The sequence below is a fragment of the Lepisosteus platostomus genome, chromosome 2 (assembly GCF_059453375.1).
Source record: "Lepisosteus platostomus isolate fLepPlt1 chromosome 2, fLepPlt1.hap1, whole genome shotgun sequence".
NCBI lineage: Eukaryota > Metazoa > Chordata > Actinopteri > Semionotiformes > Lepisosteidae > Lepisosteus > Lepisosteus platostomus.
This window is the reverse complement of record NC_142612.1, coordinates 53,901,735-53,928,521: the sequence shown is the minus strand read 5'-3', so window position 1 is coordinate 53,928,521 and position 26,787 is coordinate 53,901,735. Positions and strand designations below refer to the sequence as shown.

Sequence of the window (26,787 nt, the reverse complement as noted above, 5' to 3'; positions counted from 1 at the left end):
CAGCACAGAGAAGCTGCCTTGGACAACCCAGCTCGGCTCTGTTTACAAACATGAGATTATCTCATTCAGGACATTTGGGCAATGGAATTTTGAGTATAAAATTTCATTATTCAGAATTATTCATTATTCACATAATTCTCGAGAGTTTAACTATTATTGCACATGCATATTTGGTGTTGAGTTCATGATAGTAAATGCATGTTTCTGAGAATATAAATGTGGTTCAAGCCTGAAGTAGGCTCCACAGCCATAATGTTGTGTCACTTCTTTTCAGCATGGAATAAACCTTGACGTAGCTACTGTACCTGCTTAAATGTGATTTAGTTATGAGACTGATAGAACCTATGATCTAAACGTATTATAGTTATACATCTTTTAACTATGAAGTTATTAACTTTGTTCTTTGTAATCCTCGAGTGAACAATTAGCTTTTGTATCAGCAGATTGTTTGTCAGACATATTCTATTAAGTTTGTGGATTGTAATGCGTGTTTTGGTTATATCAATAAACTGTATATTACACATTTAGAATCTGTGTGTGAGAATGTAGATCATTATGTTTCACTGGTTCCTGAAAGTTGTCAAGTCCTCTGGCAATTTACTCTGATTGTTACAGCAAATTAAAACCCCTTATCTCCTACAAATTTCTGTTCAGCTAAATATTATCCTAGAAGTGTTATCCAGGCATGCTCCATTTTTATAGAAAGTGGCAAAGTGTATGTAGGCTGTGTGTATAGTGTTTACCAGACACCAAATGATCTGGTACATATTTCACTACTGTTAAAAAAAGATTGCTTCACAGACAGCCAACTGGTGCGCTGACATTAAAAATGGAAAACGGTTTGGCAGGAGAAACAGAGCACAAAACACTTATATTTGTCCATATCCATGTAAGGCACAAAACAGAGCCTGAACTGTGACAGTTCCCCAAGCCGTTAGGATGGAATGTGTACTTTGCAGATGTAAACAAACAAGAACAACGAGAGCAAAAAAGAAAAACAGCTCCACTGAGGTCACAGTTTGGAGGGAAGCACACCGTGTCTTTCCAGAATGCTGGAAAAACAGCATTGCTAGAAATCCCAGGAATAGTTCGGAAATAGTTCATCCCGAAGTGACCCACCCCGTCCTGAGGTAATTCCATGTCCAATTAGGATTTAGGAGTGTTTTGGTAAGGATTGGAGATGGGGAAAAGAGTTAGGGTTCAACTATGGGTTTGTGTTTACTAGCAGTGTGTGTGGTGTGCACTTAGTACTTTAATTTATTTTTTCACTTTACTCAGCTTAGCGCTAGTTTCTTATGAAAAATAGTATGCTGGGAAGGAGTGGGGATACAGTACAACATGGATTAACTGCACATATTTAAGGTAATCATTCGATAAATAATTTTACTTCCCTATTTCATTTTTTATTGCAAGGGGCTTGCAAATGACTGTTGACTTATTTCTATCTACATTTTTGAGCAAATGTGCTTTAAAAACTTTCGTCATGTTATGATTCTGGTGTTGGCAGAGATATGGCCATTGAGTACACTGAGACTAGAGTCTCAACTAATATTTCTCATTGAGTCCCTCTCTTCCAAATGGCATTAGACTGGTTAATGCCTACATTTCTGACAAAGAAAGCTGAAAAAGGTCTAATTTATGGAAGACCTTTGAGACAACATCAAGAAATTAAGCACGTTGAACTCAGATCAGGTTTTTTGTGTGTGCACCAGTGAGAGAGAGGAGGTTGAAGGTGAGAGGATCATGTAGTTTCTTAGTAAAATTGTTTGTTCCATGTTTCTCAGACAGAGAGAAAATTTACAGTGATGTCTGGGGAACAGCACACAGACAGGTGGAACGCGGTAAAGCATGGATTTACTGCACATATTTCAGACTTAATATATGGTCTGTTGAAACAAAAAGCGCAGGAACGACCACAGGAACTTTATTTGACTGTCTGTTGTTCCATGGGGAACAGAGAAGACATTGTCTTATCTAGTGTGAAGGGATGGACAATTGCTATCTGTAATATCAGACAAAATAAGAAAACATGTCTTCTGCTGAAGCAAAGATGAAGACAAAAAAATACAGTTGGAAAACGTGACTAGAACAAACAGTTACCTTTGCCGTCAAGCAAGCAACTGGCTGGGCAGTACTTTGGCAGGTTTAAACAGATACCTGTTGTCTCTAGAGGCAGTGAAACCTCAAGCCTCACAGTGTGTGAAAACAACAGTCTCACTGTTGCAGAGACACAGTGTTGTGCCTCTTGTCCTTGAGCCTGCTCACAGCCATCAGTCTGTTTCTACCCACAGACAAACTCTGGTGTCTGAAGGGACTTCTTCTCTTATGCACTCTGTTACATCAACAACTTCTGAACAACAGGCATCTTATTCAGAGTCAGGCTCTGCGTTGCCTGATTGCCATGGTGTCTTACTTGCTTACATAAGCAGGTCATGCCTTGGTTGCATGTTTTAATGAAATCATTTGATTTCATTCAATTTCAATTGGATAACTTGTACAGTATTATATCATGTAGAAAGTGTTCCACATCACGTGTTAAACTGAAGGTGTAATGTGCTTTCCTCCTGTCTGAGAGGAGGAATGACTTCACATTAGAGGTCTGCTACAAGAGCCGAGCCCAACGGGGCCTGACAAAGTATCGAAAGTACCGCTTTCGGGGTTCGTTTCCTAATAAGTGAAAATGAATGATTATTATTTTTTGTTTTAAATTTATTAAAAGAAATTCGTAACTCACTTTGCGCACTCGCTCGTCCTTTCATCTGTATGTAACAGAGGCTAGCTAGCTAACCGTTCACAATGGATAAAATAAAACGAAATCTCACAAAGAGAGAACTACTCCAAATGCCAAATAACGGCTTAGTTATGGGAACATTATTACCTAAGCACCAGTTTTTCACAGCGCACGGCATTTTCTGTCTATCAACTCAAGCACATAGCAGCCGAGCAAAGCATTGTAAAACCGCGTCTGTGAGAATCCGTCTTCGTGTGTGCACGTGTGTCTACTCGCTCTGAGAGGACAGGTTTCGGGTTTGGGTTTCAAATTTGGCAGTACCGTCTGGGCTTGGTCGGGTCGGGTCTCAAGGTCTCGGGTACGGGCCGGGTTTGGGCTTCAATTTCATGCTCGTGCAGACCTCTACTTCACACCCCTGAGGTCCTGTGTCTGCAAAGACAGAGAGGCGCTGAGCTGGACCAAAAACTGAGATTCCCTCTTCTATTCTATCTTCTCGAACTGAGCAGACACAGCACCTGACGCTCCTGCATTTGGACTTTAAATCAGCCTTGAAAAGACGATATGTGCTGGATCTTTCCGTGCAATTCAGCCAGAAGAAATGTTTGTTTCATTACAGACTAAAATGCATTGGCTCAGTGATTTCAATATACTAAACACAGAAATATGCATGATGCAATTTGACCTCTGGAGTGGCTTTCATGACTTCACACACCCCAGAGTCGCTGTAATGAGTTGTTGAAGCAGTAGTTTCAATGAAGAAAGTTATAAGTTGTTTTCACGAATTACATAAGGGTATGCCAAATGAACACAGGTTGCATTCACAGCGTTGGATTAGTATTTCAGTTACAGTTAAAGACTTTTGCTCTTATTCTGACACTCATCCTTCCTGCATTTGTCTCTGCAGCAGAAGCTGGCCTGAGAACAAAACTGTGACTCAGGGGAAGCCTCAGATAGTTCATTAAAAGTTTCAAAACACTTCCTCCAGGAAGTGATAAGTCCATAAAATTGTGGCTTTCTAGATCTGAAAAGCCACCAAGAACCTCTGATATTCTTTTATTTAGCTTGTTATTGATTAAAAAGTTCTGCATGGAAAAAGACAATACAATGTGAGGACTTTATTCAAGGTATAAAGAGAATAAAATGGTATAAACTAACTCTCTGTACTTTTGATGTAGGAACGGAAAAACCACCGTAAAAGAGGACTCTGAGCCCCGTTCAGCAAGGCTACCCCTTCCAAGCCTGTCGGTCCGTGATGTGAAACCTAGTGGAATGTAGTAGCTGTATTGAAAAGGTGTTCTTGCGTACATTCTCTTCAAAAAAACGTCCTGAAAATAAGATATTCTTAACAGATCTGTTGAAATTTGCTCCAATAATCTTATCTTTACAGGTGGTGCCTCTTGTAATTTCCAAAGATGCACCATTATCCTCTTCATCACTCCCTTGCCTAGAGCAGAGTAATGGGTCAAACAACATATACATGTCATTTTTGCTCTATTCCAAATACTCAAAGAATTGCATGAGTGGGTCTTGGGGCAATACATTCAATCCAGAAATGAGGTGGAGCCCCTGTGTTGTCCTGCAGGAGGCTGGCCGTAGGCGCTGTCAAAACTGCTGAGATGTTTCACTATGGCTTATGTTTGGATTTCTAGGCTTAGTCCTTAACTCCTTGCAAGCTGTGCAGCTCAACAACAACACGGTTAGGTCTGGCTCCTGTCCTGGGCTCCTGCTGAGGCCTCTAGGCAGTACAGATTGTGCCCCAAGCTTGCCTGGAGCTGGGCGGTTTTTTGGATGTCTGCAGGAGGCTGGGAGCCACACTGCTGGGTAGGGGGATGGGATGCTGTGAGCACACAGCTGCAGGGAGAGCAGGAGGCCGACAGCGGTATTCCCCACTCTCCTGTAACTCGGCCTCCAGCTCCGATGGGTTTTCCAGGTCCAGGGGAAGTTCAGCCCACAAGTGACTTCCAGCTCTTTCTTTTTTTGCTTCTTTGGAGGAAATTGTTCACTTCGTGTCATATAGGGAATGTTGATCCTGGATCTGTGGTATAGGGGCTCCTGCCAGCACAGCTTGCACACTCTGGCTTTTTCTCCTAGTTGTCTTGTAGGACACCTTGCCTGTGTCAGCTTATACTTCACCTTTAGAAAGATGTACTGTAAGGTAAAATTTGGAGGAAATTTTCTTCATCTAACCTCTTCCCTTTCGGGTAAAGTATTGACATACTATGCTAAACTCTACTACTGTATGTTATCCTATACTATGCTGTACTTTACTGTAATATATTTTGCTATGCTATACTAAACTATAAACACCAGTCTATTCAGCGTTTCCCACCATCTTAACTAGCACAGACAACATTTCTGAACAGCCTGAAGGCTGGACCCTCCCCTGGAATTACAGGATCAATAGGAAGGTCAGACAGAAGACGTGCTGACCTGAGAATCTCTGAAGGTAAGCTGCCATGGTAAAGGCTGTATTAAAAAACTGTGGGAACCTGTTAATTTTAATGGAGGATTATACCATCTATAACAATTATCTGAATTTATGAATAATTTTCTATGGGAAGGCTAGCATCATATTACTAACCTGCTGGTAGAATTGATCATATTAGAACTGATAAGGGTTCGCCATCTTGCTACACCAGTAAAAATCTAGCTACACTAGACTGGGCCTGGTGAATGAAAGAATTCTAAGGAAAACCAGATGGCTGTTGTAAATGATGTTTGTGGGCCAGTAGGTGATGCTACCTCTTACCTCACAAGCACATTTCTCAGTAAGGTAACCAGGGTCAGTCTGCTGTAAGAGGTCCTACCTACTTGGTCATTAAAGATGTCATAGCCCTGTTACTGTGCCCAAACACCTGTGTCTCCACTAAACTCCACTCCACAATGTTGGCTCCCTAAATTACCCCTTTACTTGATCTGGTGAAGTGTAGTCTTTATTCTCCACCTGAGCATCCTTTGGAATAGGGCTGCTGGCACAGAACAGCATGTGTGCATCACCCAGATGGGGCTGCACTTTAGTGGCGGACATAAAGGATCTTTTGGAATGAAAGCAGCTGCATAAAATGTATAGTGCTGTCATGAGCAGTGTTACGCCCATAATAACTACTGTATGTCTGTAATTATAAAAATACAGATCATTGTTGTTTTTCTCTGCTTGTCTTTAAATTTCTAACAGGCTGAATAAATGAATGCATATTCCCATTCTTTGTGTGGCTTCTTGCTGCACAGCTCAGGGTGAGCAATGCAATTTCTGTCTATGTCTGTGAGACTGGTCTTTCTTTGGGCCCTTGTAGACTCACTGGGGGTTAACAATGGCTCTCAGAAAGACATGACTGGGAGCCAGGCTCATAGCCTCTCTTGGCCTCACAATGGTGTGAGCGAATGTATTGAAAGACAAGGGAAAGAGGAAGCTTGAGAACAAAGCTATGCACACATTCTGGATAACAGCCACATGTCCAGGAATTGCAGCCTATTATCTGGCACATTTTTCCACTCAACGTGATTGAAAGCAGATCAGGGAGGCAGACCATCACAGTACAGAAGAGTGAGAGAACCCGTCTTTTCTTCCATCAAGAGCCAGTAAATAGGCAAGTGCATGAAGGGGGCCTTTGTCAAAATGGTCTCAACTCAGGCACCTTCCTTGTGTCAATTTAGGATCAGGACTCAATCCAGGCAAAGTTTTCCTGAAGTCCCCTTTTTAGTATCATGGACTGATGTCTAACTACTAATCAGCTGCTCAGGCATAAAACCAACCTGGTCTCATAATTTCCTATCATCCTCAAACGATTCACTCTCTCATTAAATGAAAACAGCAGACATCTAGGATGGATCACTGGAATGTCATTCCAGAAACAAAGCAGAAGATGGAATTACACCCTGGTTGCCATGTGTGTTTATCTCCGGCACACATACACGTGATTTGGAGACACTAATTAACCTAGTCAAGGCACATTCTTAAAGTTGCCAAGAGCTGAGAGAAGTTAATGTGTAAAACGACCATTGGACCTTTACAATTGATTATAATTGACCTTGTTTGTTTTATTACTGACAACAGTTACATCATTGTATGCCAGCAGTCTCCAGTTCTGGTTCTGAAGAGACCCAATCCAAATAGTCTTTAATATCTGCTTGAAACACTTGTTTCTAAAGATTTATTATGTATACTTCTTAAGCTGTTGATCAAATTAAGTATGTGATGTCTTGAAATGAAAGAAACTCAAATCTTGAATGGTGAAGGGCATTCAGACTTTTGTTACAGCTTTTTCCTACATTTAACAGAATAAAGTACACGTTATTACAATTTTCCATGTCTTTAGCTATTGATCATGTTTTTAAGGGAAATCCACCAATAAAAACAGATTTATGTGCTGTTGCCTTTTTCTTCTTTTGATTTATAAGAAGAAGAATAGCTAAATAAATATGTAATCAATTAATTTTACACAAACAGAAATGTAAAATTGAGTCAATGTGACTGCCCAGGAATACAAAGGCTGTCGAGCGAGTAATTATAATTTATGGTATAAATTCAACCATTTAATAATAGTTTAATTGAATTTGATTTGCACTTATTTCTAATTTGCACTAATACTAATTTATTTCCAAGAAGGCACTACTTTCAAACACTAATTCTGCTCCATGGTAAGGGCAAGTGTGTGACCAGGTGGCGACTCTCCTTATTCTACTTGCACCTCAGAAAACACATGATGGGTTTGTAGTTGTCTGGGTCATCAGTCTTCCTTGCTCTTGTTGAACATTAGAACCACATGACTGCCCTTGCTGTCCGCTAGGATGCCTTTATGAGCCAGAGACAGATTAAGCACATCAGAGTGCAGTCCTGAAATTACATCTGTGGTTGTTCCCATCAGGAATGTGTCAACTCCATTGGCCATCTCGGCATCCCCTCTGCAGGAGTTGACTCCCTCAATTCCTTGAATTTAACCTCATGTGAGAATGGCTCAGTGGGCCTGCATGCCCTTCAGTCATTCTCCAAATTCTTCACATTCATTGCTTTGACAGTAAGACTTGATTCCTGTCTAATTTAACGGATGTTTGAACTAATATGTTTACCGGTTATGTGAGAAAAAAAACGAAGTGGTTGTGTTGGCCAAAATCATGCTCTGGTCTCTGCAGAGAAGAGGAATTAAGACTGAATTCGTCTGTTTCATGCTGATGAAGACACATTAGCGCTAAGAGGAGAACATATTATTACTAAAGGTTATCTCATAAGTGCAGACTGCTTAACACTGGTAATTGGCTGAAGTTTGATATGGTCCGTTGAATAAAGGTAATGACGTTTGACAGATGTTGTCCAGATGTTCATAGAACTGGTCTCTATGTATAGGGAACACTTTTTGGTTTTCCCCACCATATCAAACATGCAAGTCCTTTTTTGCCAACCTGATCCCTGTTCAGAGCAAATGAGATCAATTAGAGGTTAGAAGAGGAATGTATGACAATGTGATCACTGGTCTTCAGCACTCCTGCGTTCACTATAGCTATACAACCTCCATTAAGGCCTATTAAATCAATGCTAATGGATTTTGTCAGTTTGTGAAATTCAGCTCTGCTCTGAACTTCACTTAGCAATGAGTCAGATGGCCCTGTACGGACTGTGTAGGAAGCATCCCCTTAAAGAGGATTCTATTTAGGTAGTATGCTGTCAAAAATCTGTACTTCCTCTGTACTGAGAATCAAACTCCCACAATTCACACCTCCCCTGCTTCTGACAGATGTGTTTCACATCCAAGGTTGGAATTTATATCCTTCAATTTTCCCAACAGAGCTCTCCTCTCCCGGATTATCACATTTCTCATGTAGAACATTCCTAATTGACCTTGATTTAGCGTTTTCCACTCCTGGTGCGGCCATCCATTATTTAATTTTAACCAGGTACAGATGTTAATGCAGTGAAGTATACTGCATGCGACAGGAAAAACTATTTCTATGTTTATAAGGTGGCATGCATGTGGGGTGTGCCCTTCCCTTCACTTTAGCAATTTCTCACCAGCGTTTGGCAGCCATCTTGCTTTTGTCAGTCTGTTGTACTCACCAGGGAAGAGTGGCTCCAGGGTTCACTGCTTTCAGGAGTAGTTTGGGGTCATCCCTGACCCATACCGCTGTTTGTCTTTGGCTTGGAAATAGGGCCTGGTTTTGAAATTGATAACAGCTCTTTCTTGTCTAACCCCATCTTCTCCTATGAAGCCTAATCTTGGAAAAGTAGAAATTATATCAGATCATTTCTGTTTTCCTCCCTGCCTTTCTCCAGCCAGCTTAATTTCTTTTTTTGGACATACTGTACAGCTGTTTGTGTACAGGGGACTTTATAGCATGTATTTTACACATCTACTGTATGTGCCTTAAGTGTATTCACTGGTAAAATGTGTAGTAAGACCAAAACACAGCTGCTTGAATGGTCATATCTCAAACAAACAAGGCTAGAAGAGGGCAATGCAGGAATATGGTGGAGCTATGCCTGTATTCTATTTGGAAATAACAATAGTCAGAGCTTGTGTGCACAACCAAAGAGAGAGAAATCTTGAAAACATGTGAGTGTCTAGTGAAGCCTAATCTGACCAGATAACAGAGCCAGGCTCTTGTGTGTGCTTGTCTAAGCCAATTGCCTCTCCTGTGCTTTCATCAGGACCTTAAAACCCTATGGTCAGCTCAGCAGGTCTTCATGAAGTATACTTTGTGTAAAGGACACTTATGCTAAACTCTGTCTGCTATTGAAGAAGGTCTGTCCAGATATAGCCACTGACACTAGAGCTACTGTACACCCAAAGAGTAGGCCCTCCTGCACTCTGGTTCCTTACATTTCGTACTGCAGTTCATTCATACACAGGAAATACCTCAATGGATTCTTGAGGCTGGTAACAATGTCTGCACATGGATTCTGTGTATTTGTGCCCATCCAGTGCATAGAGAAAAACCAGGACGGTTTACAGGAAGGGCTGAGTCCTCATTTGCCAGTCAGAGAGGTCTTGTAGAGAGGAGTGGGGGAGTCTTTGAGGAAAAGGAAGAGTTGTGTCAAGTCAGACCAGCCGATTGCCCCGAGAACTTGTGATTGAGAGAGGGATTCTTAATAATGGCAGAGGTAGTGACGTTAAGTCTGGCATCAACAGCACCTTAAAAATCCTCTCTTGAATTGAGCTTAATCTGCTTGCCATCCACTCTTTGAGCTCATAGGAATTGTTTTCAAGAGGTTTCATAGCAATCCGTGGTGCTACTGTACATGCCCTTTGATGTTCTTTACAGTATGTAGATTAATTTAACTACCATACTAATATCCGGGTATATAGCCCTGAGGTGCTGTAAGATCCAGATTTCCCTTTCCCAAGGGATTGGAGAAAACACTGGATAACACATATGCCAATGTGATGCAACATGCATGTCGCATACTACTGTGAAAAAAATATTGGTTGTATCAGACATTAACGGGTTGATTTGTGGAATGCACAAGCATCTGAGTGTGATTAAGAATCATAGTATGCATGTGTGTTTTATTCAAATGAGCTCCAATAAATTTCAGAAAGCTAACGCAGATTTCAAACAAATTGCCAGTACCTGATAGGATATACATTATCTGGAGAAATGCATAGACACGCAAATGATCCTTTTGTGACCCTTTAGAGGGGTGTGACAGCATAATATACAACAATATCCAACATAATATTCAACCTCACAACTGAAGAAGGCTCCATGGCCGAAACGTTGTGTTTTCTTTCTTCTTTTTTTCAGCATGGAATAAACCTATTACTTGTTCCTTTGCATAATATTCAACAGATCAGTAACATCTGGTATCAGAATCAGTTGTCATTTCTTACACAATAAGTGGATCACTGTACTGAAGTCATTCCTACTGAAGGGTTTCTCGTAAAGATTTACTTCACATACAATCATAGGATAAAGTGTTTCATAAAAGTATCTATTGAATTGAAGGAGAGAGAAATTAACAGAGGGTCACGACAGAAAAATATTTTATAATGCTACAGATTTCTTTATATGAATGCTGCTGGAGTTCGAAGAAAGGAACTTGTATTTGTTATTACAAATTCCCTTGAAGTTCATGTTACCCTGCTTGTTTACATCTCTGATGATTGTATTAATTATTTCAGCTCTGAAAGCTTTCATTTTCTTTTTCTGTGAGCCAGTCCTTGTAATATAAGCTGCTGACTTTTGTTACTTATATTCTGGCTGAATAATGTTGTAGAACTGTTCAGTGTGAATGAAACTGATTGCACACTATCTCCACCTAATCACCAGTAGGGATATTTATCGCCTCTGAATGGATGTTTCGTAATTAAGAACAAGTCAGAAAGTAGTTAGAACTCTTTTTCATTTTCTTGTTCTTGACTTTTGAATTTGGGAAATTAGAACGCGTACACCCAGTGTCAGTATGAGCACTGCTGTGCGTGTGCTCATGTGATTGTTTTAAGCAACATGTGTTTACAATTTAAGAAGACATTTTAGCAAAGTAAGATACTTTTAATTGTTATTTTTTGCACAGCTCAATGAAAAATGCCAAACCAACTACACAGACTAAAAAGGAAATAGGAGACGGATGTCCTAAATTAGTTGATAAATGCTGTGTGTTCCATTTAAGATTTCTCTTTTGTGTTTTCTTAGAAACCCTTTGAGAAATGACTCTATTTCCTTGAGAGAATCTGAAAACCTAAAGAAAACATTCTTGCATGAAGCTTCGTTGCAGCATTGTTATGGTGCTGAGCTCTTCAAAAAAAGATGTGGTTCCACAGTGCTCAATGACTGTTAAAGTCTAAATTGCTTATGACAGGCAGTGTATTGGGAGGCACAGTGGCACAGTAGTTAACATTGCTGTCTTGCAGCACTAAAAAAGAGTTAAATTCCCTGGGTGCTATCTGTGTGAAGTTCATTCTCCCTGTGTTTGCAAGGATTTCCTCTGGGTGCTCTGGTTTCCTTCCATACTGATAGGTGAATTCACTCCTGGGAAAACTGACCCTAGCATGAGAGTGTCTGTTTGTTTCTCTCAGCTCTTAGATGACCTAGTGTCTATCAGACAGACTGTCCTCCTCTCAATAGCAATCTTCCTTATTACTTATTGTAATATTCTTTGAAGTATTGGCTCCCATGCGTATGGTCTTACTAGATTTGTAGCTTTACACTTTTAAAATTGATTCAGTAACAGTGACAATGACCCTTTGCTTTGGAACACAATGCCTGTTAGTCTAGTAGCTATTGAAAAGCACGTTGATTCAACGGAAAGGCATCAGGGCCGTTATCACAGCCTGGGACATCGGAAAAACATTCTTCCAGTTTTGTTGGGCTGAGGAAGTCATGCTGTTCTCTGGAAAAAAAAGAGTGGTGCCTAGCCAACTGCAGCAAGCACTCCGTTAAATAGACAGAGCCCTCTAATTCTGAGAAGGAGAGCAGGCTCTCTGCACATAGTCCAGCGCATAATCCCACTTCCACAGTGAAGATCCAGCTGCACTCCAGAGAGAAGGCATCTAGTTGTTGTGATGTGCACCCTGAGACCTACCTAGACAGAATCTCCAGTGGTATTTTTCCTACAGGCACAAAACATGCTTGCAGTTAATCTCCTTAGACAAGTGCTTGGCTGTCCAGCTGGGAAGGAAGCAGCAGCGTGTTGAGGTTCTGTGCCCCTGTGGGTCACACAGGTAAGTAGCCTTGCTGGCTCTCCAGAAAGCCAAAGAGCTGGAGGTCTAACCAATGGATTAGAGTCCAGTCATGGAGCTCTCCCTACTCTGGGATTTCCAGATCTGTGCACTGTGGCCGTAGGTGCTCAGGCCCCTATACCAGGCAGCTGGGAGCTGGGGGTTCCTCTGTGATAAGATATAATGTAACACAATACGCACAGAAATGCAATTGCTGCCAAAGTCTCTTCAGATCATGATGGACACTGCTTATCAGGACTCTGGCTCATTGCAGCTGCCAAAGTCAACCCACTGCACTTCCCGAGAATCAGCAGTGAAATAAGTGGAAACGGAGGGAAAGTGCGTTCAAGACAGGCGAAGTGTTGTGGGGGATCTGGAACGAGCTACCCAGCCCAATTGTCAAGAACTATGGTTCGTTCAAGAAATGAGTGGGTGAGCTCCTCAGAGTGATGATCTCCTTTAAATTAAGCGGGCTGGATGAATGGGCTCTTTTCGTCCTTAAGCTTTCCTGTGCTGGTATGTTCTCATCAGGCCATGATGACACTGCGATCCCCTTTGAATCCCAGGATCCCTGTTCAATTCCCAGTCACTGATCTCATTTCCGAGTTAGGAGCACAGCAGTGCCGTCTCAGCACTGTCTGACAAACCGCGACCTTTACTCGCAGTACAAAACAAAATAAATATGGAAGATGGCTTTTTTTTAACTTAAGCCTCTTGAATAAGCTCAGCTGGGAAGTGGTGAATCATGCACTATTTACAAGCATGCGTAAGTTGCATTCTCTCTGAGAAAACTGTTGTTTCTTTTAATTTTGTCCAGCTCCTCCTGCTACACTGGTCTTCAAGCAGCAGTGGTCTTCAGGCTTTCTGATGGAGGTGTCAGATGAGGTGACCTGGGGTGAAAGGGGGCAAAGCTGTCCAACAAGGGGTAGCTTGTCTGAGCTGCCTGGGCAGGGGTGAGTCAGCAGCTGGCATCACTGAACCGTTCTTCACGTTCTTCACTGCATGCATTGTGTGTAGGGAGAGGAATTCAAGCCCTCTGGAGTGGTGCGTGTGGACTCTTATACAACTTCATTCTGCCGCTGGCCTCTTCACAAGGCTCCTCAATCGCCTTTTGTCCATGAACTGTGGCTGGTAATTATCTCTTGGAATTTCCGTCTCTTTTCATTACAGATCCGATAAAACACAGAATCGGCACACTTAGCTTTCACCCTGGCAATTTTTTTCAGGATACAAACGTTTGTTGTAGGGTGGCTTTGAGTGATTTGAAGAGCTCCTCTCGATTTTCTAATTGCTTTATCCAGTACAGGGTCATGAGGGAGCTGGAGCTTATCCCAGCAAGCAATGGGTGTAAGGCAGGGTACACCTAGGATGGGAAGCAAGTCCCATCTTAGGTGTACACACAGACACTCTGTGTCTGTCAGTGCTGACAGACACAAATATGCACACACTCACACCAGGACCAATTTTCCCAGAACTCAATTAACCTACCAACATGTCTTAGGACTGTGGGAGGACACTGGAGCGCCCAGAGAAAACCAACATGAACATAGGGGAGGGGGGAGAACATACAAACCAAGAAATTGAACGCCCAGGACCTCCAGCAAGGAAATAATGTAAACCACTGTGACACCGTGCTGTCAGCCCTCCCAGCAATATATTTGGTTCATCCCCATGGATTCTAAGAAAATAGAACACTTGTCCTGAACACAGGACTTTGATTGAACACTGACAGCCAATGCACTCTGAAAGGCAGGATAAGAGAGACACTGACAAAGCATTTCTAAAACATACAAAACAGTGACAAGCAGCATACCACAGGATTGTGAAGTACGGTCAAAATGAGGGAATGCAGTTAATTTCCTTTAGTGGCCTCAGAACTTGCCCCTATAGTTGTCTACAATGCATGACCCCAAGTTTCTTAATTATTTAATGGTTTAGCTACTGCTATATGTTGCATAAAGAAAAAAGATTTCAGAAGAGCCACTACTTGATCAGCACTACTTTAGACCATGAGTGAGTGATTATAAACCACAGTCAGGTCTTCACCCTGTTGAAAACGATCCCAGAGTTTCAGCAGAGCATACTTTGAGGTTGTGTGACTCAGATCAAGGCGCAAATGGCTCTGTGGCTTGTATTATGCACCCATGTTGTTAGCATGGAAGCTGAGAAAATGCCCGCAGCTCAGATAACATTACAGTGAATTACATAGGACCCCAAGGTCAACAGGGTGTCCACTTTACCAAATTACAGGGTTTATGTTGCACTGGAGCTCTGCTGAATAAGATGAGGCGTCTTGCCAAACCACCTACTGTCATTTAGTAGAGAGGATGCTCAGCTTCACAAAACCCAAAATAAGTCTCGTTGTGTCGTGCCTTACTCTTCCTTTCTAAAGGGTACTTGCATTCAGTGGGTTGAGATCTTGCATGCTGGATGCCAATTTTGGTTAGGCTAAGAATGTCGGCATTCTGCTGTGGATTTTTAGAAAGGCTCAGCCCTTAACATTCTATGAAATGTTCTATAACATTCTATAACATTCTATGAAAACCCACAGCAAACAATGTACCTAACAAAACGGATAGAAGCTGCAAAGTCTAAGGACAGTGGATGCAAAAGGTAGCTGAGGAAAATGCAGTTGTGGTTTCTTTTTTGAGAAGTGTACCGTGTGCTGTTGGAAGAGCCAGCTTAAGTACAGGAAAATTGTTGTAAGTTTGAGATAAACTAAAATGTGTTACAAACCACAGAGTGACAAAGCAAAGGAATTTTGGTAAAATTATGTATAAACAGTAGAATTCTGGAAAAACTGTGGAGGTACTGAGCAAAGAATGTCTCCTTGTCTCAAAATCTATAGCAAATAATTAAAATTCATCACCATACTAGAACTTGATTGTTTTCAAATAGACATGACTTCAGACAGATCTGCACTCGTCTGATATCATTGTGCTTGAGCAGTATCTAGAGCTTTACAAGAGTCCACTTTCGTAGCGCAGTTTTCTAGTCCCACTTACACTTGTTGAAGGACCTGCTCTGTTAATGTGCTGCGAAGAATGCCACCTGTATCTCCTTCAAAGGGCAATCCTGCCTCAAGTGAAATGTCTGCAGTTAATCGTGATTTCAACACCAGACCAGGGGCAGGAGATGCACTGTTAGTTGTCGTGATAGAGATGACGTGCTCACAATTATGGCACAGGGGTTCTGAGTGTCAGATCGCAGAATGCAGCCATACTGGGGGGGGGGTCTGGTGTCCCAAGGCTGAGACTACTGCTCACATACCCAGACAGCGGAGCATCCAGAATTTGTTTAGGAAATGGGTCATTTCGGTATTGGGTGGAGGTCCTTGTTTGCCTTAGGCACTTCTGTTTTGTAGGTCTTTTGGTGGCTGCATTTTTATGGTTTAATTTCAATTTAATTTATTTTTATATAGCGCCTTTCACAACAAGGTTGTCCTAAGGTTGTTAACAAAGCAAGTGACCATACATGTTGTGAATACAGAACAGACAAGACCAGAAAACAACGGAGGAGAGGAACCAAAAACTCCTTAGTAAGGAGAAAAAAAACCTCTAAGGGTCCAAGGTCAACTGGCTGCCCAACCCCTTTGGGCATGCTAATATTATACAATTAAAAAAAGGAATTAATGAATGAGGGTTTTAATCCATCCATCATGTCTTCTGTATGTCAGTACTCCATGCAGATCTCTGTAGACCAGCAAAGTCCTCCTAAACGATAGCAGTATCCACGATGTCCCTCTTGGATCCATGGCAGTGATGCAGCATCCAACTCAGATGGTGCCCAACCCGGGCGCAATCCGGACATGTGCGGAGGAGAATAGGAAAATATGATTGATATGAACATCACTCTGCCTCATCGTGTATACAATTGATCCTATCCTTGCTCTTTGATATTTTTTACAATCTTTATCACAGGCCCTTTAGTTTTTGTAGGACCTAGGCACTGTGCCTACTGTGCCAATTGGCTCTGAGTCAGTGACTATCTCAGCTGGAGCTGATTTGCTTGTCCTTTTGGGAGCAGATTTAGAAGCAGGATGCCACAAGGGCAGGGCAGGGATAGGCGGATCCTCCTCATTCATTTAAAGCACAGAGGACTGGCTGAGAAGCACATCTTTGCTTTTGGCTTCACACAGACAGGAGCCCAAGGCCAGACGCGAACAGGAGAGCTGCAATGCTGTACTAACCACCGTGCCGGTCGCATTCCAAAAGAAATACTGGCCTCTGACCGCAGTGTATGAATCCAAGTTATAATTATCTGTCAACAGAAACAATCAGTAGGAGCCTAAACCATATGCTTGCTCATGTTGTGTGCCTTTAGTCATCGCTGATTAATGTTGTGTGTATGTGTGTGTCGCTTAGCACATCCAATATTTAAGCTGGTAGATGATTCGGATATGGGTGGCACGGTGGTTAACATTGCTGCCTCACAGTTTTGGGACCCTGGGTTCAGTTCCAGAGCTGGGGTGCTGTCTGTGTGGAGTTTGTATGTTCTCCCCATGTTCACATGGCGTTTCTCTGAGTGCTCTGGTTTCCTCCCACAGTCCAAGGACATTGACTTGTAGATTGTCGTTGTCTTCTTGTGTAATTGGCCCTGGTGCGAGTGAGTGTGTGTCCTTGTTTCTGTGTCTGCTCTGCAATGAACAGGCATCACATCCAGGGCGTACCCCTCCATGCACCTGTAGCTTCCTGGGATAGGCTCTGGGTCGACTGCGAGCCTGAATTGGATGAAGTGGTTAGAAAATGGATGGATGATGTAAATGCATGATTCAAACAAGTAACCAGCAAGGTGAGCATATAGAGAGGCAGGGATATGTAAGTACCTACTGTATACATGATGTATACCCTGCCATTAAATTATGAGAATGATATGATGCCTCAGCTCAGTGCCAACGAACATTAAGGAGTATAAAACAAGGCATAAATGTATTGTGTGCACACATTCAGCATTTCAAAGTTTATTGATTAGCACATTCCCATCAAGAATCAAAGGGTGTTTCTTTAAGATTGTGCAAGGAAATTCTCATTACTACCGCCTTACAACCAGTTCATAGTATGGAAGCTGATGGTGACTTCATTAGGCTTCATTATGATGTCATTTTTCCTATCTTAGCCCAAATTTAACTCAAAGATTCAAAGTTGTTTGAATGTGTGGGGTAACACTCCTCTACACAGACACAAAGATAGTGTGATGAAGCACATTTCTGTGTGAGAGACTGAGGAGGCAAAAGTGAACTTATTACTTATGGCAGTGCAGTAAAAAGAGACTGCTTGGGAGGACCTTCTGTGATATTGTGTTGAGCCATTTCTCATGAAAGCCTTTGTAGTGTAGTTCATTCATTTTAGAGTGATCAGTGCGAAAGACAAAGACATGATAGAGTTTTCACAGTCCAGCTGTATACTGATTGAGTTCTGTCACCCATAGTCATGCGGTTATTTGCTGTCTCTTTCCTCAGCATGATAATACCTGAACACATCCTGTTAAACACTTGTGGCACACAAAATATTCAGATGAAGCAGCAGACCAGATTTATCCCAGATTTAAATTCCTAGATTGAATTTCCCAAATTTAAAATCCCAGGTTTAAATTTAGTTTGAGAGTGGACCTGTTGCTCAGTAACTAAAGTAAGTACCAGCAGTGTTAAGCAGTGTTGAACACATGTGGCATGTGTCTGTACTAGAAAGCTCTTTCCCACCATGGGCTGATGATATGCAATTGTTCAGTAATGGAAAAAGCACCTGTTATTAATCTGCTTGTGATCTTGGAGCGGTGACAGTAGCTGACGAGTGCACAAGTGATTGTTACTAGCCATGTGATGCAAAACATGCCTACTTGGCATGAGAATCTGATTTTTACCTTGGAAGTTACAGTTTCTTATTATGTAAATGTCACTTCTAAAAGAGTACAGAAGGCAATTTCTCAAATTGGCTGTGCATTTTTTTGATAACCGAGCAAGCAGTCCTGATCACTCCTGTGTTTATTTAAGTAGGTGTAAAGTGCAGTGGAGCAGGTCAGCATGAATCTGTGTTATAAGATTTTTTGCACAGTGAACATCAGGGGGTCCAGACTACAGAAGGTGCAGAGGCTCCTGGCCACTGGTGTTGCGACATGGCTGCACTTGGCCCAGTCCTGTTACTAGCAGATGGCAACCCTCTCCTAGTTACTCAGGGGGAAAGGTCAGGGAGATCAGACAGTTCTTATACCTCAACTCGTTGACCAGAGTGACCTCACCAATGGGCACTGAGCTGGTATGATCAGCATGCATGGTGAAATTATGCCCAGCAATTGAGTGCTAAGTTTGAAATACACAATAATTTCTAGCTGGAAGACATATAAATTAAAAAAAGGCCTCAAGCTACCTTTTACGGTGATATTGATAATAGTAAACAGAATACAAATTGTTACACCAAAATAACAATTTTACAAATATGTAAAATTGATACATAGGTTATTTAAAATGGATTACACTGACGTAACTTAAAGTATACTTTGTGCATGGATAACTCTGATTCCTTCGGTGGCTGAGAGAGATAAGTTGATCTAAATTAAAAGAGAACAGATTGCTCTTTTTATCAAGCATACCGGTAACAAATATGCCTTTCCACTCCAGTGAGAGCTGGGATAAGATGGTATCCGTAGTCATTACCGGCCAATACCTAAGCCCCAAAACGTATTGAAGGTCAGTGTTGAATTTATTCTCTACAGTTTTAAGTGGCCTATGAGTGCATGACCCTCTCCAGTGAGAAATAGGTCCATCACCATTGCAAGATAAAGTATCTTGCTCAAGGGTGCATCTATAGGATCTGTAAAAGGGACTTGAACCCTCAACCTTTCAGATAGCGATCCACAGACCTAACCAAGGTTCTGCATTGCTTCTTTGTGGAGAGAGCACTGTCACCTGTTTTCACAGCCGATTGCACTTGGTCTGCCTATCAGGAATTCAAAGAGGTTATATACTTTAAACAACCTACTCCCTAGATCTCTTTTGAATTCTTTGCTCAAACCACAGTTCCTCATCCAAGGACACTCACTCAATTCTGCAACCTTTCCCTGTTGCAACTTTTTTTACATGATTCCGTCCAGGAAAAAAATCCCAGAAAGGGTTACATTACTTAAATATGTGGAACCAGGAAACAATCACAGATGAAGTAAAGAATAAGAACTCTTTCTTGAGAATTAAGTCACAGGCCACATTTCTTGTTAAAAGGCAGAAACATCTGAAATTTATGATACAAGCTAGAGTAACTGTGGTTCTTCAAACTCCACAGAGATGCCTATCCTGGTGGAGCAAATGGGCTCATGTCCCTAGGAGAAGCTATGCCTATCTGGGCTGCAAGATCTATGGTAGGGCTAAGAGTTTTCCTTGAATGTCTGGAAAGAATAAAAGTCATGTAGCCAAATCCAATGAGACAAGAGTACAATGCTGTAATGTTAATGAGAGGCTTGGGATTGCTTTACAAGCCTTGAGCGCCACAGCTTTAAATTATGTTTTGCTCTTTCAAAATATCCAGAAATATTAATAATATGGAAATATTCCAAAGTAGCCAGATCGCTCATGTTGAATGTTCTTAATGCGAAATACATAACATCACCTCAGCTCATTTTAGAGGACTGGTGCTCTCTAATCTGCCCTTTTTTGTTTCATTTTGTGATGCAGCTACAACGGCAAACTAGGTCCAGCTTTTGTATATCAACAGAGCTGTAGGATCAAGTGGGATTAGGTCTTCACCTCATTTTCCCAGAAATATATCAACCAGATTACATTCAAATATGCACATAAAGCCACTCTCTAAATCACTGCACACTCACATCATTTTTCCATCTGTTTTATGTAAAGCTCTCTGACCATACTCTGGCAAATCTCTTCATCTACAACGCTCTTTTGTCAATACACTGCACTGCATGAGACCAATCGGCCATTCCACCACGTCTATCACTGCAGTAATGAATGCAGTTCCCGTGGACCACTATTCTCTGCAGGAAGCTGGTGGAATCACCTTGAGATTGTTTTCATCCAATCTGTCCAGCAATTGGACAGCAGTGTTTCTTCTCAAGAAGATCTAACATCTATGGTCTTGTCAGTCCAGTCTTGGCGCACTCCCTTCTACGTGTTGTCAGCACATAACACAGCTCCCAGCTAGGGGATGTAACGATCTAGTGTCTAAGGACCCTAAGCAGGTGTCACGATTGTAATCCCTCCCCTTAAGGGTGCTCCAGCTCTTTCGCATTTTACCTGATCTATTGCACCTGCCTCTTGTTCCAGTCTCCCCTTTAAAAGCCAGACGCTCCCACTGTTCTGGGCTCAGTATTGGAAGATGAACGCCACAAGGCTTCCTTATTTTCCGGGTTGTCCGAAGGCAAGCCTTTTCCTCGGCATCCTGACCTTCTGTGTCTGGGGCTTGGAGAGCCTGGCCCCATTACCCTTTTTTATTACCCTGACCCTTCGCCGGATTCCACTCCGGCTTTTAACTTAGTTTGTCTTTGCCATGGATGGATCACATGGCTCAGGACATTTGCCTCCCCACGGATTTCCCTACGAACACCATTCGGACTTGTTTGCCTGGACCATGCCCCTCAGAGCACCTTCGTCATGCCCCCCTGTTCGTCGACCAGCCCAGTTCCTCGTCTCTTCCCCATGTCTGTTCACTCCCTTCTGGGTTGTGCTGTCTGCATAGGGTCCTGAAAGACACTTCATAACAGGAGGCCAGTGCTGCAACTATTCTCAAAGCAGCAGTATGGACAAATTGAGCATCAATAAGTAATAGAGTAATAGAGGCACTGGAAGAAGGAAGATTCTTCCCCACTATAGTTCCAGATAACATTGATTTAGAATAGCAAAGTTCTGTACCCCAAGAACCCCATAACCCCCATTCAACCCCATTCGATGCAGAATATGGATGTAGAAATTTATGGCAGAACTAGCCAGTGATAACTCATTTGATTCACACAGCATGAAGTAGCCATTTGTCCCACAGTCTGACAAAAGACAAAACAAAGACCTCACTGTCTTGTGCTGTAAAGTAAGTAGGTATTCTCTCAGAATGAAAGGAACCATAGCCTGTTTAATACTAATTAAAAGAAGATTTAAGCAAAAACAATTTCAATGCTACAGGTTTATTCTTCCCACTGAAGAAAGAACATTTGGTTGGGAATTTGCTACTCTAAAGCAAATGCAATCAGAAGTACAGTAAGTGCACCGTGAGGCATTCTCTGTCATAAAAGGGACAGTAAAAGTAAAAGGTGAAGAGTCTACCACAAGTACTGGACAGAGGATCAGATTCCTGCAACAATGAAAAACACTCAGAGCTCCAGCACAGTTACATATTTCAGAGATTTTGCTCTCTGAAAGCTACTGTTGAGCAGAGGTCTTCACTGCTACCCGCTAACAAATCCTAAATCCTACGACAGCTGAATGTGACGAGAAGAGATTCCATCAAGGGAGAGAGTATCATTGCTTTGCTGGAAATCTCTTGCATCGACTCCCCACCTTCCTTGCTCCAGAAAAGTGGAAGTGCTCCTGGGATGTCACCGCACTGCAGAAATGCATCAGTCGAGGAAAGAACGTGGAAGAGACAGACGTCCCACGGCTGACCCTGAGGAAACATGCTCGGCAGTGGTCTCAGGAAGCTCTCATCCTTTTTCTGGTGTTTTGAAGGGCTTTGGTTTCCCCGGGGTTGTGTCTCTCTTTTCACCCAGGGGCCATGCTGTGTGGGTTGACTGCTGCACATCAGAACCTCATCAAACTCATCCTGAGTTTTGTTAACGAGAGGGCTAAACAAAGTAAAGAAGTTGGGGTGCTGCTTAGATAACAGCTGGAGGCCTGTGCCTAAATCCCAACTGACTCAGCCCCACATAGAGAGTAATACGGTCGAACAACGCTGAGAAGCAGAGAGTCTTGACCACCCTGTGTGCTGTGTGCCGCTGTGCCAACTGCCAGGCCTCACATGTGTTTACTTTCTCAGGTGGCGTTACGTTTTGTTCACCAGCTGCGTACTCCTCACCCTTTGACGTCCACTGTAACTGTTCAATTATTAGCTGAATAAAAACCCAAAACCTAGCAGTTTTCTGCCCAGACTGTTCTCAAAACATCAGCAGTCTTGCTTAAGACCTCAAGCTGCGGGTGAGAGACAAAGTGAGATTCTGGGTAATGTGTTGGAAATACCCTGTAATGAGATTTTATAGTTCTAAAGAACTTAACGTGATTCCTCAGAACAAATCCCAGTGTCTACTGGCTTTCATGCCAAACAGAGCACCCAATTAATCTTCAGTTTTGCTTAACTGTGCTTATTTTTCTGTTTTTATATAATGTGTCATCCCAGCGTGCATGGTCAGTAGTTCCTGGGATGAGAGAACATGCCTGGAAATAAAGGTGGACAGATTCAGGATGGATAGCCCTTTCTCACGACTGAAATGTATGAGCCAAAATTAGCTAGCCATTGCTGGGAGACCTGTTGCATTGGGATCTTTTTAGAAATTATTTAATAAAATGCTGGACTCACATGTCCAGCATTTTATTAAATAGAGAGTCACATGCGGTGGCACAAGGACTGTAGACTCCATTTCACTTCCATTTCTCAATTTACTTGTTCTTAGATTGCTCAGGTTTGGTTTAATGCACCTCAAGAATTTAATTTAATTTAGGAAAAATCAGTTCTCACTTTAACACGCTTTGGCGTAGCCAGCAACGTGCAACCTGACAGTGTTTGACACGCACAGTACATACTATACTGTATGTACCATGAAATCGATAAACATTAACAAACATTTACTGTCACTTCAAAAAGGCTTTTACTGCAACTACAGAGACATCTATAGGGAGATCAGTTCACTGGATGAGAGTGGAACCAAAACTCCCTCCCTTATTTATTACACCCCTTTATTCTTATGGGAAATATGTTTTTGTGTAATTAGGTTATGTTGCATCTTTTGGGAACCTTACACTGTGTGTCCTTATATCTAATGAAATAAAGATGATACTGTTCTGTGTTGGTGCTGGGGTTCTGCAGTTTTTGTGGTCCAGATACAACTTCAGACATAATTACCAGCACCCTGAATCCAAGACAGGTTTTGTCATGTATTTATTCAGAGTGATATTTTTTGTTAAATTGTGCTTTTCAATTATCCTGTACCTCCTCAATTTTTTAAGCATATCAGATAGTGTCAGCTTACGTATTAGAGTGATTTCGCTATTTTAAGATGCATTGTGCCTACAGTATATGTACAGTATGTCTGAATGCTGTATGGTAGCACCTAATAACATGCACTCTCATGCTGATGCTGACCCTAAACAACCCCACAAGATTTCCTGTGGCTCCTCACGATGAGTGTATTCTGGGGCTGAGCTCCCCTCTGCAGCCCCCTGACCGGCTGGCTATTTATGGTTATCATCACTGACTAAACCCCTTTTAATAGCTTGCTAATGTACTCCAGCTCCTCCTAATTGAAAGCTTCTGTTTTGACTTGTGGGCATTTGTGAACTATGAAAAGCTCAGCTGCTTCACTCTCCTTCAAAAATCCCAGGTGCAGCCAGAAGTGGAGACAGACACAGCAGGCCAAGAAAAAGAGACACATTGGAACAAGAGATGGACTTAGAGAGTCAGCAGAGATTGACACCAGCAGGAACAAGACAGACATGGAGAGGTCGGAGACAGACACAGAAGTGAAAAGCAAATGCAGAGGAGAGAGAGAGAGAGACAGTTATTTAGAGTGGGGAGACCAACTTCCTGGTCATTACAAAGATCCAATAAAACTGTGCACAAGATTAAGGGTCTTAGCTTTGTATCTTGTTTAAATTTCATTCTGGTCTTCTCTCAGAAACGTTCCTCCTCAGTTCAATTGAACAAAGTCATTTTCTCACTTCTTCACATGATGTGTTAATGAAAGGCTTCCAGAGTCATCTCCTCCAAGTCAAGTCAAAGTCACAGTCACAGGTGTGTTTATTACAATTCTAGACTGTCCGGTACCAACTGGAGCAACTGGTTAGTCAATATGAATTTTGTGTTACTTGATACATAGTTTTGTTTTAATTGGTTGTTCATTAAAAGGCAATTGTATTCTTTGTGGTGGTGACATCTGTAAGTGTGTGCTGAAAGTGTGTAATTATAACATGGCTCAGTGCCCACTATGAAAAGGTGATGTGTAAAACCGAATGATGATGTTAAAGCAGTCCAGTTAGGCTCTGTCTTTGAAACAAGTGGTCATCTCTTCGGGTGACAGGAGGTCATTGGAACACAGGTCGTCAGATCAGATCCACTGATTATGGATGGAAGGTGCAAGTTTTCACTATCCTCAAAGGCACCAACACCTCCAGATCACTCCTGTACTTCAAGCTCAAAGGGGAAGTGATGTATTAAGGACTGTACCTGGGAGGCAGTATGGTGTGCAGGTGTCTGAAATAAAGTGTCTTGCCTTTTTGTGGAAACTGAGTCTCTGGAAACCTTCAGTAAAAACCTGTCTGAGATCTTTCAATCAATAAGTTGCCACAGACCCAAAGGGCAGGGCAGGTGACATCCAGGAGGCTTCTGGTATCTTTGATGTTACAACGGTCTAGTGGTACTACTTTTTATTAGAGTATGACGGCTCTGGTCATGGCCTGTCTCCTGCTCAGGTCCTGACACATTTCTTCCACTCTGACCTGTAAACTGCGCTCTGGAAGTGCAGAACTGTGGGAACTTTGAGGGTCAAGGACATTTATTTTCAGAGAGCTGTGAGAGATGTGTTCACAGCTGAGAAGAGCTGAGGTGCCCCGTTCGTGTTTGTTTTACTAATGAAGCTGCCCTGCGCCTAGAGGAATCAGGCTGTTATTGGAGAGGCTTCTCCCAGCATTTATAACCTGCCAGTTGATGCGATTCTCACAGTCTGAGGGGGACCAGGAGAGAAACATTCCTGCAGGCGCGCTGCTCCGCTTCCGGAAACGGAGATGAACCCCTCCTTAAATCTGTCGAGCGAGATCTCGGACACTCGACACGAAGCAAAACAAAGCACATGCCCTCAGCCCGGCTTTTCAGCTCATAGCTTTTAATTAAACTGACAGACAGATGCTTTTTTTAGCCTGAATCTGCAAGTCTCTTTCCCCCAGAGATCTGTCCTCTTGGCCTAAAATTTGCTACTATTTCTTTCTTGGATGGTAAAAAAATCCAAAACACCACTCTACAAAATCACATTTCTGGGGGGGGGGGGGGAGAGGGGGTTGAAGTTCAGTCCAGATAGCTGGAGCCTGCAGGCATGCTCACTGTGAGTAGCCAGGAGGCTCCACTTGTGGAAAGTATATGTCAGACAGTCTTATTGTTGGCTATGTCTGGATTTCCCAATGGTTCTTATAGAGCCAAATCTGTCTGAGGCCATATAGCCCAAAGGGGGTTGATGAAACTAAATGGCTTTCAAGGCTGTTAATGCTCAGGGCAGTACAGCTCAGCCTCACTACTGTTTCCTGCCCGATGTTTTTAACCTGCACTGGGAAAACAACCCTGTCTAGCAGGGTGGGCAGCACCGTGTCTGTAGCATCTCTCTCTTTTTGGAAAGTGCGGGGGAAAAAGCAGAGGATCAAATTCAAGTGCTGCAATCTTCAGCTCAGTCCAGTTTATTGTCATATGCACAAGTGCAATGAAAAGCAAAGAATAGAAAGACGTTAAGGAAACACCAAAAACGTAAACACAGAACAGCAGCAGCAACAACAGGAAGTTAAATAACATATATCTTAGAAAATAAAACAGAAAAAAAGCCCAAAAGAAACACATCAGTGTGAGCCTGTAATGGCAGGACAAGCTGAACAAGTAAAAGGTAACTTTATAAAACCCACACATAAATAATTTAAAAGGTGAATATTTGCTGATGGCTGTTTTATTTCTTTTTCTTTAGGGTCCACCATCACATTGTTATTCTTTTTTTCAGTGCTGATTCCAATCAAATACAGTATGTATAGCTTTGCTGCTAATGTGGTTAGCATTGTGGCTTTGCAGTGATGAGGCCCTGGGTTCAGTTTCTGGGGGCTGTCTGTGTGAAGATTGTATGATTACCCTGTGTTCCTGTGTTTTTTTTGCTCTGGTGTGAGTATCTGTGAGTTTGTATGTGTCCTGCGATGGACTGGCATCTTGTCCTGGGTGTACCCTGCCTTGTGCCTGTTGCTGGCTGGGATAAGCTTCGGCTCCCCTATGACACTGTTTTGATAAAACTGTTTGACAATTGAAGGATGAATATATTTCTAAAAACATATATTTTTATTTTATGCTGAAGTTGTTAATGACAACTGGGGTTTGGGTGTGGTCCGCACCGTGCAGGTCTTCAATTTTTGAGAGCAGGGTGGGGACCACACCCCTATTCACATCAATGGGGTGGCTGTAGAGATGCTTCGCAGCCTCAAGTTCCTGAGTACCTTACTAATGATTTAACATGGTCCCAGCATGT

General features: G+C 42.2%; 1 long non-coding RNA gene across 1 annotated transcript; it reads left to right on the top strand.

Annotated features, from left to right (window-relative positions):
• Positions 1–1,142: 1,142 nt before the first annotated feature.
• LOC148676503 (uncharacterized) lies at positions 1,143–25,058 on the top strand. Its single transcript, XR_015926853.1, has 3 exons — positions 1,143–1,362; positions 13,199–13,334; positions 23,905–25,058. It is a non-coding gene; the product is annotated as an uncharacterized LOC148676503 (long non-coding RNA).
• The last annotated feature ends 1,729 nt before the right edge of the window (positions 25,059–26,787 follow it).